This window comes from Zonotrichia leucophrys, chromosome 6 (genome assembly GCF_028769735.1).
Source record: "Zonotrichia leucophrys gambelii isolate GWCS_2022_RI chromosome 6, RI_Zleu_2.0, whole genome shotgun sequence".
NCBI classification, from domain to species: Eukaryota; Metazoa; Chordata; class Aves; order Passeriformes; family Passerellidae; genus Zonotrichia; species Zonotrichia leucophrys.
In genome coordinates, this window is record NC_088176.1 from 2,212,643 (window position 1) to 2,227,001 (window position 14,359).

The 14,359-nt window shown below is 42.7% G+C and overlaps 1 long non-coding RNA gene across 1 annotated transcript; it reads right to left on the reverse strand.

Annotated features, from left to right (window-relative positions):
• Positions 1-277: 277 nt before the first annotated feature.
• LOC135449558 (uncharacterized) lies at positions 278-8,638 on the reverse strand. Its single transcript, XR_010440762.1, has 5 exons — positions 8,569-8,638; positions 6,168-7,568; positions 4,551-4,688; positions 2,566-2,625; positions 278-354 (listed from the first exon to the last, which is right to left on the reverse strand). It is a non-coding gene; the product is annotated as an uncharacterized LOC135449558 (long non-coding RNA).
• Positions 8,639-14,359: the final 5,721 nt, after the last annotated feature.

Below are 14,359 nucleotides of genomic sequence, written 5' to 3' on the forward strand. Positions count from 1 at the left end.
ACTTCCTCCAGCTTTACTATTGTGACATCCAAAAAGACAGCAAACCCCAATTATAATTATTGCCTTTCAGAAATATATAAACCCACCTAAAAAAACTTTTTCAGGCATAACAGAATTCCATTTTCCACCTCCCCTATTTCCTGATCTGCCAGGCTTAGAGAACACATGGTATAAAAACAATTGTTCTATAAAAGAGAACATACAAATATTCTAAAGTTCTGTGCATTGTATTTCTATTTCCTATTTTACTGCAGGGAATTTGGGTACGAGATATTTAAGTTTCTAGTGTTCAAACCTGTTGGTATGAAGTGTCTTCAGTTTGTGGAATTCTGGGGGTGCAACATCTGCTTTTACCTGAGGAAAAATGCAAATAATATTTTCTTAATTTTGTGAAACAGCTTTAATTAATTACATGCAAATAGTTGCTTTTTTTAGGCTAATGTGGCCTGGAAAATAGCAGGAATCTCCCAAAAGTCAATTCATGTAAAGAACCTCAGTGGTGGGGTTTGTGTGGCTGCGCAGCAGGAAACTCTTTGTGAGGACAGAATGGAGAAACTGAAGGATTTCTTCTCCATAATTATTAAAAGCACCACATTTGTCCCAAAATTCCCAATAATTTCTCATGGTGTCCCTGGGATTCCTGCAGCAGTTTCCCTGCAGAGAGGGAAGTGCTCAAGAAGCATCCCCTGATCCTAAAAAAACCCCATTACTGATTTGGGAGCACTGGAATTTCCCATCCATTATTAATAATCCATTAATCCATAATTCATCCATTATTATAATCTATTAATCCCTGAAAAATGCACTTTTAATGGGAAAGCAGTGCAGGGATTGTCTCCTCAAGGACCTGCTGGGGCTCTGAAGTCCTTGTGAGCGTTTCCCTCAGGCTCTGGGATTTATTCCCAGGTTTCCTGGCACAGCACAAACCCCATTTGTGTCCCCACAAATGGATCACAGCAGATGCAGGCTGGCATCCTGGCAGCTGGGCATCTGCTCAGCCAGGGATGCCAGCTTGATTTCCACCCAAACTTCACCAAAATATTGAAAAACCTCCTGCTGGTGGTGGTGGAGACACAGCACCAAGCTCCTCCCTGCAGCTGGTGTATTGTATTTGAATTTGCAACCTCTGGCAGTTGTTTCAAGCCCAAACCAAGTGGTTTGACCCAGCCTGGGTCAGATTTTATGAGGATTTTAGTGATCAGCTGAGATCTTCCCTAAAAACCTCCTTGCCAGTGTTTGTATTTCCAGTCACTCACCTTTACCACTTCATTTGACTCTGCCTTGGAAAGTCTGAACTCTTCATGAACTCTGTCCTTTCTAACCCAAACCATTCTATGATTCCATGATTTTTTTTAAGTGGTCTAAAAATAAATCAACAGCTGAAAGCAAATTTGATTTCCCTGAGACCAAATATTGCAAATATTGGTCAGCCCCGGCCTTTGACTCGAGGCTGCTTTGCATTTAACCCAAGAGAAATGGGATTTGTTTCATTGCAGAGCTGCAAAGGTAAAGGACCCTGAACAAAACCCCAATAAAATTTTGCACCTTTTAAACAGCTATTTCTCCCTGTTCAGAGAATCTGAAAGCAAAACAACCATAACAAATAAGATATAATAATACAGAATTGTGTATGGCACAGAGATGCATCCACAGAAAAAGCTCTAGAAAAGAGAAGTTTGCAGCCAAATTTTCCATTTCCTGTTCTGTTGATTTATTCCTCATATATTGGCAGTTGAAATCAACTCAAGGTTCAGGCCCTCAAATCAGTTTTTTAACTGTACATCACAGAATATCCTAACCCTGAATTTCCTAATAACTCCAAAGAACCATTTTCCTTCCAGTTTTTTTAACACATCTTTTCCTCTGCAATTAAAAAATACTAATAAAAATCCTAAAGTAAATAACAAATCATCCCAGAGCCATGTTGATTTGATGCATTTGTTGTGATACCAATACAGTAATTGTAAAGTACAGTAAATGTAAAGTAATTCCTGTAAATATTCCAGTGATAAAAAATGAAGTTGAAATCACATTCATGGTTCAGCAGATTTCACTTTGAGGAAGATCTCTGCTTTATGGAATATCAGATTTATTTCTTTTCAGTCACATTTTGCTGTATCCCAAGTAACTGGTAGGAAGCTACCAGAATTTTTTTGTGGAGGATTTTTTACAGAAAAGGATTTTACCTCAGAGGAAAATATTTGTGTGTCAGGAGCAGGATGTCCCTGATATCACACAAAAACTAAAATCTCCCTCCTAAGCTCCCCAGTGTTTTTAATTTTTTTTTTTTTTAAATTTTTCCACCCAGATCACCCCAGTGACAAATCCCTGCTGTTCCCACCCACGTTTGTACACAGAATTGCTGGTGCTGCCCCAGGGCCTGGCACAGGGGTGGGATGGGGTTGGACACCCCAAGGCTGGGTGACCCTGTCCTCTTGGCAGCAGCCCTAAAACCCAGCTCAAAGTCACCCATCCCACATCCCTTTTCTTTTAATGGACCTGGCTCAGCCAATTAAACCCCTTTTCCTTCAGAACTCATCTGTGGAGAGCGTGGCATTAACTCACCTCGTGGGATTAATTGCCTGGAAAGTCACTGCCAGACCTTGGGCACGGTGATATTAATTACTGTAATAGATATCAGAATGTTAAACATCATTTCTGACATTTATTTGGGGAAAAAAAACCCTCTCAGAATGAAAGGAATTAAACCACCCCCAGGCTGTTTAATTATTTTATTGCCCTGCCATGGTTAGGTGAGGCCTCAGCTTGGTTTTTCTCCACTCTAAGCCATGTCAGGAGTGTGGTTCAGTGATTCACACAACTCAGAGAGATAAAATGCATTTTTCACTGGATGATTTCTATTTCCAAATTGTCTACAACCCACATTTTTCTTTTATTGGGCTGTTTTAAATTTGTCCTCATGAAATACAATTAATTTGCAGCAGAGATTCAGAAATCTGGAATTTAACAGAGGAAGTTGCACTGTGCAAAGGTGCTCATTATAAATATGGGATATTTGGTGAGCAGTTCCTTTCCTCTAATGAGAAGAATTCCAACCAATAACAACAAAAAATCAGAGAGCAAAATTATCCTCTGCCTGTTTTTACTGATTCGAGTGACATTGCACCAGGAAGGCACCAAAATGCAGGGAAATGAGAAAAATGAAGGTTGGTTCTGAGGGAGGGTTACAGGTCATGTTTATATTTGTTGTGAGTGAGGAAGAACATGCAGAAAACAGCAAGAATAGAATCATGGCCCTGAAAATCAAATTATTTTGGGGTACCAATGGCAGCACCTGGAGGAACTGAGGTCTAAATTTTCCCACCAAATGACCAAATTGAAACCAGGCCCTGCAGCTGAGGAGGAAGGAGCCATCCCTGACCAGCACAACTCTTCCCATGCTGAATTTCCAGCCCAGGCTGGGAAGCAGCTCCCAGTTCCACACTGGGAACACTTTGCTGCCAGTCAAAGCCAGCCAAGGAGGCTGGTGATGCCTCAGGTTTGGCTTTTCTGTGTTTCCCATTCTGTGCTGCTTTAGTGTGTGGGGCTGGGCTCACATCAGGGATGCTGAGCTCTGTGCACAGAGCAGGGAGACAAAACAATTCCTGCTCCAGCTGGGCACCAAGGACAAATGATCCCAATCCCAGCCCAGGAGCACAAACACCGTGGGCTGCAGAGAGAAAAACAAGCAGGGTGGGACTGCCTGGGCTAAAGCTGGGATGGGACAATGAACTGCAAGGTGCAAATGGAGCAGAACTGATCCCAGGGACAGAGCCCGTGCCCGGCCGTGCATTTTGGGGCCATTTTGGTTCATCTTGGGTGCAGCCCTGGCTGGGCTCTGGTGCTGCCCAAGGTAGAGCCATGGAGGAGATGCTTTGGATAAATCCCTGCATTATTCTGGAACTCTGGTCTCTGTTCCAGAGGATCTGTGCCCCACAGACAGAGGGACAGCCCAGGGATGATGCTGGGAAGGTTTAGGGGGTGTTTTGCACCCAAAGGAGGGAGGGATTGGGATCCTTGGCCAGCAGTGTCTGACTGATCCAGGACTGACAGAGGGAAGTTGGGGCTGGAGCTGGGGACCACAAAAAACTAAATTAAAAGGAGAAAATTCTTGGCTTGGTTTCCTCCTATGCCTAAAGGCTGGAGAGGGACTTTTCACCAGGTCATGGAGGTATAGGACAAAGGGAATGGCTTTAAACTGATTTATTTTTGATGTCAACAAGGAATTGTTCCCTGGCAGGGTGGGCAGCCCTGGCACAGGTGCCCAGAGCAGCTGTGGCTGCCCCTGGATCCCTGGCAGTGCCCAAGGCCACGCTGGACATTGGGACTGGGAGCACCTGGGACAGTGGATTTTTGCAAAATAAAACTTGAATTCTAAAAACTCCCCGCCCCTGGATTCTCTAAAGCTTTCATTCTCTCACACACAACACTAAACCATCAGCACACAGAACAAAATCATCATCCAGGCTTTTGGCAGAGCTTAAACCCAGAGTAGCTCAACCCCAAAAAGGAAAATATTTGCACAATATGACTCAGTGCAAAGAATTTACCTTCAGTTTTAATTGCTCTGCTTGTCAGCAATCAAACAATGAGATCCTGCAAGGACACACAGAGGATGTGGTTGTCTTCTCTCACAATACAGCTCTGTTACTCCAAAAATGTGAAACATTTTAAATCATCAACAATCCCTTCAAAAAGAAGAAAAAATAATCCTCAATAATCCCTTCTTTTTTGTTTTTAAACATGTTAAATCATCACATATCCCTTCACAAGTTTTTCTTTGTTTTTAAACATTTTGAATTTTCACCCATCCCTTCACAAGATTTTTTTTAAAAACATTTTGAATCCTCACCCATCCCTTCAAAAGTTTTTCTTTTTTTTTTCTTTAAACATTTTAAATCATCAACCTTCTCTTCAAAAGTTATTCCCTTTTTTTAACATTTTAAATCATCACCCATCCCTTCAAAAATTATTCCTTTTTTTTTTTTTTGGAACAAGGAAATAAAACCTGCAATAAAGCAATCAGTGCTCTCTGTAATTGTATTTTTCAGACCCTCACCTGACCTTTACCTGGTCTTTCTGCTGGCCCCTGGCAGGAGGATGCTGTTCCATGAAATGCATGGAAATGCAATGATGCAGTGGGTGGGAAGTGAATTAGCTTTAGTGAGCCACACAATGCATGGAAATTGAACTGCACACTTCTGCTGAGCCTCTCCTGCCTGATCTGCTCCTCACTGCCTGCCACCCCTTTTCCTTTCATGAACTGACTCATTTGATTATTTGGGAATCACTGCCGACCCTCCTTCGTTATCCCTCAGTCCAGGCTGATTTTCCAGCCCACACAAATCATCTCCTCTGTACCCAGCTCCTTCCAGAGCCTCGTCCCAAACTCTGCCAGCAAGGGGTGACTTTTCCTGCCGAGGTTTTGCCCTGTGAAGATCAAACCCTGTTGTTTGTCCTTCCCTTTGTCCCCACTGAAGGTGTCCTCAGGCTTTGGCTGGCTCCAGCTCTGCCTCTCTGCACTGCAGCCAATCCTTTTGGGATTGGGATCCTCCTGGTCCTTCCCCTTCTGCTGGGAGAGGCCCCAAGGACCCCAAACCCACCCCACAGCTGGTGCTGAGCACCTTGCCTCTCCTCACTGCTCATCCCTTTCACCTGCTCCACCTGGGGCAAAAATCCCCAAATTCTTTGGGATTAGAGGGCAAAGAGGGAAGGAGCTGCTGCTCAACCCTTTCACCTGCTCTACCTGGGACAAAAATCCCCAAATTCTTTGGGATTAGAGGGCAAAGAGGGAAGGAGCTGCTGCTCAACCCTTTCACCTGCTCTACCTGGGACAAAAATCCCCAAATTCTTTGGGATAAGAAGGAAGGAGCTGCTGCCCAGGGGCAGAAGATCTGTCCCAGCTGTGTGTCCCTGGCTCCAGAGACACCTGGAACATCCAAGCAGCACCTGGAGCATGGGAGGAGATGTTTGGTGCACCCAACACCTGAGCTTTGGCTTGGAGAGGGAGATGAAGAAATAAATATGCTGTGTAATAGGAGAAAAAAGTGCCAGATAGTCCTGGATGGAGGGATAACCACTGCTGCTAAAGGTGACAATCATGGTTTAATGAACTGTAGGAAACATGAAGGAACAAAGGGAAAAAGAGCAGCTCCATGAGGGATCACCTTGGGACTGGACTTGGAGCAGCCTGGTCCATGGAAGGTGTCCCTGGCCCATGGAGGGGTGCAGCTGGGTGATCTGTTGGTCCCCTCCAGCCCAAACCAGTCTGGGATTCTGAGCTTTGCTGTTTGGAGCCTTCCATCTCTTTACCATCTGTTCCCAGCCTGAGTGACCTCCACTCCACAGCAATCCAACCTGAAGGTGAAACCGTGTTGTCTCCAGGCTGCTTTTGGTCTGATTTGGTCCCTTTGAGCTGCTCATGAGGATGTTCCCAGAGTGATGAGGTGTTTGCTGCTGCAGGATAATCACGTTGCATAAAGCTTCTGCCCATTGTGGAGCTCATAAAACCAGCAGCAACATCTATCTTGGCCCAAAGAGGCTGGGAGTTTATTAAAGTTTTAAATTATGAATGCTGCTAATGCAGGGTAATAAGTGCAAGCAGCACAGTGTGAGCACTGATCATTCTCCTATTTTTGTCTACTATTGTGTAGTTATTAGACACCTTGTCCTTTATTAATCTCCTTTGACCTTCTTCCACAAATTCTCCTTCCCATAAAATTGAGTAACTGCTGAGGATCAGACTGTGCCCAGGAGGGCCTGGAGGGATGAGGCTCAGTGTGGACAAAATGCTAAAGAAAAATGATAAAGAAAAAGCTCCTGGTGAGGCCACCCTGACCCCTCTGAGCTGGGATGGGACCTGTGGGGCTCAGAGCTGAGGAGGAGGCCTGGGGTGGGGGAGAATTTAATTTCATTGTTTTAATGGAGACTTTGGGGGCTGAGAAAGGGCTCAGCCTGGAGCAAAGGTGTCCCAGGAATTCCTGGAGCTGGCACTCAGTGCTCTGGGCTGGGGACAGGGTGGGGATGGGCACAGCTGGGATTCGATGGTCTCAGAGGTTTTTTCACCCAAAATGATTCTGAGATCTGATGCATAAATCAGATAAATGTCTGCTGCCAGCAGGGGGAATTTCTCCATGGAAAACGTCGTTAAACTTTGGAATGGGCTGCATTGGAATTCCCATCCCTGGAGCTGTCCCAGGAATTCCTGGAGGTGGCACTCAGAGCTCTGGGCTGGGCATTGGGCACAGCTTGGACTCGATGATGCCAGAGGGCTTTTCCTCTCTAAATGATTCTGGGATCTGAGATTTACTTCAGCAGAATCTCTAAATGTAATTTCTGAGCTTCGAATGACAATGATTTGAATATTAACAACTCCCCATCTCCTGAACACTGTGGGAGAGGAATAAAGAACCCTTCAGGGAGGGGACAAAAGAAACCCAGAATCTTCTGTGCAAAGTCCTTGTTGAGAATTCAGTGCAGGATCTCCCACGCTGGAAGGCAGCCAGTGAGTGCTCCCACAGCTTTTCCCTTTGTTTTATGGCAGACTGAGGGATCAAGGATGTGCCCACCTGCAGCAAGGACGTGAGATGGAAAAGAGCTCAGCACTTTGCTCACTCCCTGTCAGCACAAAGCACAAGATTCCTGTTTCACCTGGAACCCACGTGGCAGCAGCAGACAGCTATAGAATTAAATCATTGCTTTTGCCTGAAAAATGCCTGTGCTGCGTACAAATTTAAATATTCATGGCATTTACAACTTACTCATATCAATCACAACACTGCCACTGGAGTGAGACAGGTGTGAAGCCTCTGCTGAGAAGTTATTTCCTAAAAAAAGTTTAATTTTTGTCTCTTCATTATGTTTTTTTTCCCTTATGTACAGCATACTGAAGAAAAACCCCTAAGTTTAGAGTTGATAATTCTATTCTGGTTGTCTGAAGAAACATTAAATAAAATGTTAGACAGCTTTAAATAAATTGCACATTTGAATGAATAAATAAATAGCTGAGGCATTAGAATTGAAAAACCAGCAGCTGATTGGTAAAACCTCCCAAGAAGTGAGGGTTATGTTCTTACAGAAAATGCTGGATTTGAAACATGCTCGTTACAGCAGGTGGCTAAAGAGTGTTCTCCCAGCATGGGGAATAACAGCTTTTAGGGACTATTACCATTATTTCATGTGTAAGCAACAAGAAAATTAAAGAGACACAAAAAGCTCAACCCAAGCCAGCAGAATCCCCTGTTCCCATCATTTCTGGGCTCTGTGGGAGGGAGGAGCTCCTGCAATGGGGGCACTGTGGGCAGCAGTGACCCATCCATGGTGTTCCTGCAGCTCCCACAGGCGCCATCCCAGCCTGGAACCCTGGGGGCTTCCAGAAGCCCAGGAATTGTCATATTTCATATTTGGTACATCTCAGGTGGTCCTGGGAGCAGCAGGAATGTCCTTGTGGCTGCCTGGGAATTCACTGCTCATTCCCAGGGGCTCCAGTCCAGGCAGGAACTTCTTATTAGAGTACAAGAGTTCTATTGTCATTACATTGAAAGGTTCTATATTGCTAGAGTTTCATACCGCCTCAATGTCTCTCACAGGCAGCTACAGCAGCACTGACTCTCCCTTGTCCTCACAGCAGCCAACTGACCCCAGTTCCCACCAATCCACTCTTTTATCTCACTTTTCTTATTGGCTACAGCTGTGGCCTGTTAACATCAGGCCTGCTCCTAATCTTTAGTAATTGGTTCAGCTGCAACTCTTTAGGGGATAAATTACTTCTACACCACCTTCATTTACCCATACTGTATCCCCCTACACTTTAAGTTTCCCACCCTGTGGTATCACACACTTCTATCCAAACTCCACACCCACAATCCCAATTCCATCATTCCATTTTGGAAGCTTCTCCACAGCCTCAGGTCAATGCAGTGTTCTCCTGTGGGTCTGTGCCTGCCAGCACAGAAAGTTTAAAATTCTCAGCATCCAGGGTTCCAACAGAGTTCCAGCCAGAGGAATGGAATGGCTGGAGAAAGCATGGAATGGTCTGTGCTGGAGCTCCATCCCCACTGGGAGGGCTGAGGACACGCTGGTGTGGACCAGGAGCTGCTTAGACCCAGCCATCTCTGTCCTGCTTTCATTAAACCCCACTCAGAAACAATTAAAACCTTGCCTGGGATTATCCTGTAAGGTCTGTTCATCCCTCTATAGCCAAACACTTATTTACTTTGTTTATTAGCTGTGTTTACTCACCAGCTCTACCTTCTGAGCAGCCTCAAACCTCAGTTTGTTCAAGTCTTTACACAAGCAACATCTGTCACAAGCTGCTTCCTCAGCCTGCCCCTTTTCTACCCCTCAGCTTGCATTTTCTGCTTTCCAAGGTCATTTTTAATGTGTATGAAAGGAGAATAAAATGAGTTTCCTGTGCAGAATTCCCCTCTCCCATAGCTGGACAAAGCAGGGAGCAAAGCAGAAAATAGATCTTGGAAAAATATCCCAGCCACGGCCTTCACTCCATGAGGGGTGAACAGGAATGGTCCATGGAAACAAGTGGAAATTTCTGTTGGAATCTTCATTTTATTTTATTATCTTTATATTATATTATCATTATAGTATTTATTTTATTATCTTTATATTTTATTTTATTTATTATCTTTATTATCTTTATAATATTATATTATCTTTCATTTTATTTTTATTTTATAAAATAAAAATAAAGGTGGTGGGAATTGGTGATTCTGAACCGGCTGATAGAGGGGAAATTTACATTTCAGGGACACCTTGAACATTGAAATGTGAATTTCAGGGATTTCTTCCACTACCCCAGGTTGCTCCAAGCCCTGTCCAGCCTGGCCTTGGACACTCACAGGGAAGAATTCCTTCCCAATATCCCACCTAAATCTCTGCTCTCTCACTTTGAAGCTTTTACCCATCAGTCCTTTCTCATGTCATCAGTACTTGCTATAGATTTTAAAAACTAAAAGCAAAACAACTTCAGATTTTCTCTCTCCAGAAAGAAAACTAAAAAAAAAAAAAACCAGATATAAATATTTTTTCCCATCTCCTAAATATTTTTTTAAACAATTCCCAGTCTGTCACCAAAGCCACCTGGCAGATTCCTGATTGCAGAGGGGAAACCTCATCTTCCAGTCTGTTTATAAAAGGTAATTCACAGGGAACACTGACTTTTTAAGGATATTTAAGATATTGAAAGTTTCCCTGTTGCTCAAAGTCAACAGAAAGTTGATTTTTGGGTAAGACCAAGAATAGAAAGATTCAACAGTGGAGGAGATTGGTGTGGATAATTATCTGAGTACATCAGAGGAGTTCTGTGACAGGAATTGTCCTGGTCAGTTGTACCAATCAGTAATTCCACACTGGGAATAGGAACTCAGGATAGAAATTGATGGAGGTTTTGTTGAAGTGCCAGTGCACTTCATTTTTATTTATTGATTCCACATTTGTGAGCTCACTTCCTAGTTTATTTTTCTTTTACTTTCCCACATTACTCAGATGGTGAATGCAGATGTATGTGCAGAGTTATAGCACTGAATGGGCCCAAAAACCTTAAGGCAAAAGTCCATTTATTTCAGATTGAAGAAATAGGATGATCTGACTTTATTAAAAAAAGGAAGATTGAAAACTCTGTGAGGTGAGACACTTTTAAATGAAAACCCGTTAAATTATTTACTGAGGTAAAATAAGTGTTTAATGGAGAAACATTTAAAATTTAATTGAGTGCTGAGATTATTGGGTGAATTATGTGAGGCGCCCACATGAGGTGCAGCTTTCTCTTGCAAGTGAAAACATTCAGAAAAACATGTTTATAAAATTATTTTGAAACAGCAACAACAAAAAAATAATGGAATATTTGTTGTAAAATGTTCTGCTGTGTTACTACTCACATCAGCAGAGAAAATTAAACTGAATAATTTGGAGGAAGGGAGGATGAGTGGAGCTGTCCTTAAATTTGAGGACTATAACTGAAAATTCTGTTTGGAATTATAGCTGAATAATTAAATAAGGGATTTAACCTGCTAGGTAATATGAGTTTAAGTGAATAACTGGCAACTCTAAATAAAATCTGCCATGGAATCCCAGACTAGTTTGGAAGGACCTTAAAGCCCAAATAGTCCCACCCGTGGCAGGGACACCTCCCACTGTCCCAGGTGCTCCCAGCCCCAATGTCCATTTAAAACTGGAAATCCTCCACTTCCCACGGATTAATTCCTTTGCAAAACAAGGAGAAATTACAGTAACTTAAAAAAAATATAGTCATGGACTGATGAAAAATTTTCTGGGAAGCACCAGCTGAGTCAGACATACAGGATCCTTCCAGACTATTTCCAATTTATTTATAGCACTTGAGAAAATATTCCTAATATTAGTCCTTGCCAGACAGTGTGTCAGTTTGCCACTCTAATTCCTCCACCAGCAACACACATCCTTTTCCAGCTGATCACATTTGTGTTGGTTAGAAACCCATTAATTTTTGGTGCTATATTTAAATTGCGAATTTATTTTAGATTTACTGTAGAGCTAGCATAGGACAGTCCTAATTTTTTCTTCACAGCACATTATTTTATAAACATTTCCATCTAGCTAGAGATTTTTCAAAATTGGGTTAAAAAAACCGAAACAAACAAACCAAAACAGAATTATTAATAAAGAGATTTTTAAAAGAAATAGTACTTGAGGCTCATGGTGAATATCAAGAAGTTCAGAGAGATGATGCACCTTGTCCACAGGAAAACAGGAATATAAACTTGATGAAGATGTCCCTGCTTATTGCAGGGGATGAAGTAGGCAACTTTTAAGCTCCCTTCCAACCCAACCCAACCCAACCCAACTCAACCCAACTCAACCCAACCCAACTCAACCCAACCCAACCCAACCCATTCCATGACTCCCTGATCCAATATCCACCTCAGGCTTTATGATCTTTCCTTTTAAATTCTTACCCTCTATCAAAAAGAGAATATATTAGAAAATGTTGCTGTTTTAACACTAAAAGATCCACCCTCGAGCTAATCCAGCCAGGCTGAACTTTGCTATTAAATTCAGTAATTAAGCTCAGTCTCAGCTGAGAACCAGATTTCAGCCCGGAGTGAAAACACACGGCTGAATTAGAAAAACCCCAAAAATAGAAATTCCGCACGCAATCACCGCCACAAACCTTCACTGGGGCCCCTGTAGGATCATAAAAGACATTTAGTAAACAACAAGGTGCCTAATGATGCAGGGAGCTTTTCATCCAGCACTTAGAGACAACTCACTACACATAATTAGAGCATTACCAGAGTCATCCGGCGGCGACGACAGCCGTCCACAAATGTCACCTGCCTCCAGATCCAGCAGCAATTCTGGTTGCTTTATGTGCTAAGCTTTAAAGTCAGACAGAGAAGATGACAAAACAAAGCTAATGACAGAGTTCACGTCTTGTTTTGGAGCAGCAGTGAAATTTGGAAGCAGATTTTTTTTTTTCTCCTGCGTAATTTGCTGGATTTTGTAAAAAAATCTTATGGTAGAACCAGATTATTTGGGTGTTTGTTGGGAGAAAGTTGTGTTTTCTACCCCTCAGGAAGTAATTCATTGGTGCACTTGGGGATAACTCAATGTGCATTCACAGGAATCTCTTCTTGGTCTTATTCTCTTCAGTATTTCCATTTATGTAAAAATTACAATGCCACAAAACAGAAAAGAACCCAAAAAAAACAAAACTGAAGATTGCCCCAGGAAAATGATAAAATGGGACACACTCAGAAAGGCAAAATTCAGGTAGGAGTGGCTTTCCATGCAGTGATTCTTCAGGAATTGCTGGAAGGGGGAGGATATTGAACACAAGCTGTTATTGTGCAAAAGAGAGGTTTAATTTAAGAGATCATTTCAGAAAGGTCACAGCTGAACTGTAGAGGTTGAAAAAAACCAAAAAACTCTTTAACAAGAATTTTAAAGCTCTGATTTAGGTTAATATAAGAAAAGAATGACTAAAGGAGGCTGTTTGAGGGGCATCAACCACCAGCCAGCTGTTCTTGTCCACTGACAATGAGGAAAATGAGAAAATGAGACCAACTCAGTGGCAGCAGGAGACATCTGAAGAATTCCTGAGTGCTCTTGCAGGAGCTGTCTAGACTTCCTCATTCCCAATGTCTGGAGTATTGCTGCTGGCTGTTGTCACAGCAGGGTTGTTGTTTAGAAGAATGGTTTTGCTTGGAGGCAACACAAGATCTGGGCCTGAACCATCTCTGGAGTCTGTTTCAGCTTTTGTTCAGGAGGAGTTGATTTTTCTGACTCACAACATCAAACCCCCCACATTTGTTGGTTTAGTGCTGTTTGTGCCAGGCAGAAGCCACCTGGGAGAAGAAGGAGGAGAAGAAGAAACCTCTTTTGAGGCCCAACATGGTGGTGACACACAGGAGGCCTCGGCCTTGCTGACTGAGGCCTGGATTGGAAACACAAAATGGAAATCCACCTCTCTGTTTAGACACTGGGAGACAAATGGTTTCACAAGCCTGGATTTTCCATTCTCCTTGTTACTGTTCCCCCTCAGGGCAATCCTTTCCAGCTTCTAAAGTCTCATGTTCCCATGGGAAACACGATGGAAAATGGGGCATTGTTAGCTTGGGAGATATGGAGCAATTCCTGAAGGGAAAACACTTTAATTCCTGAGGTGTAATTTGAAGGTGCTGCTCCCAGCCCACTGTAAAAGGCTTTTTAGATGTGTAAGAATTAACAGATTACTGCTGTATTAATGAATTCCTGCAAGGAGAACACAAAGGATACACCAAGGAACACAGAAATCACAGAAATCGCTCTTCTGAAGGCTGCAAGAGCTGAGTTCATCAACAATGTAGAAAACCTTTGACTGAGTCAACACACAGCATTTTTTGAAGTGTTTGCCTCACGCAGTTCAGGAGTCGATTTGCTGTCAGAATATTTGTTCTGGACCTGTCAGGAATCTCCTGTAGGAGTAACAGCTCTGTTTGCAGAAATCTCTGCTAAAATCACCACCATTTCTGCTAGCTGGTCGTGTTTCCCAAATCTGGAGATATTTTCTACATCTGTCTTCAAAACTGACCAGGTATCCCTAAGGAGATCTTGGGAAAAGAAGTCAATTAATAACCTGATACTTAGCTGGTAATCTCCTAAATTACAGCAGAAATCATCAGTGAACATTACTTTTGTTTTCATTTTTGGATGAGCAACCCTCAGAAAGCTTCACAACTCGGTAATGTGTGCAAACATATTTTAAGAGGAACTGTTTTGTCTTTTATTCTATTAATTCTTTTATCAAAGGGGAATAGGAACCCCTGGGTACATTTTATCAGCAAGCAAAACATTGCAATCTGAAATAATCCCGAGCACAAATCTG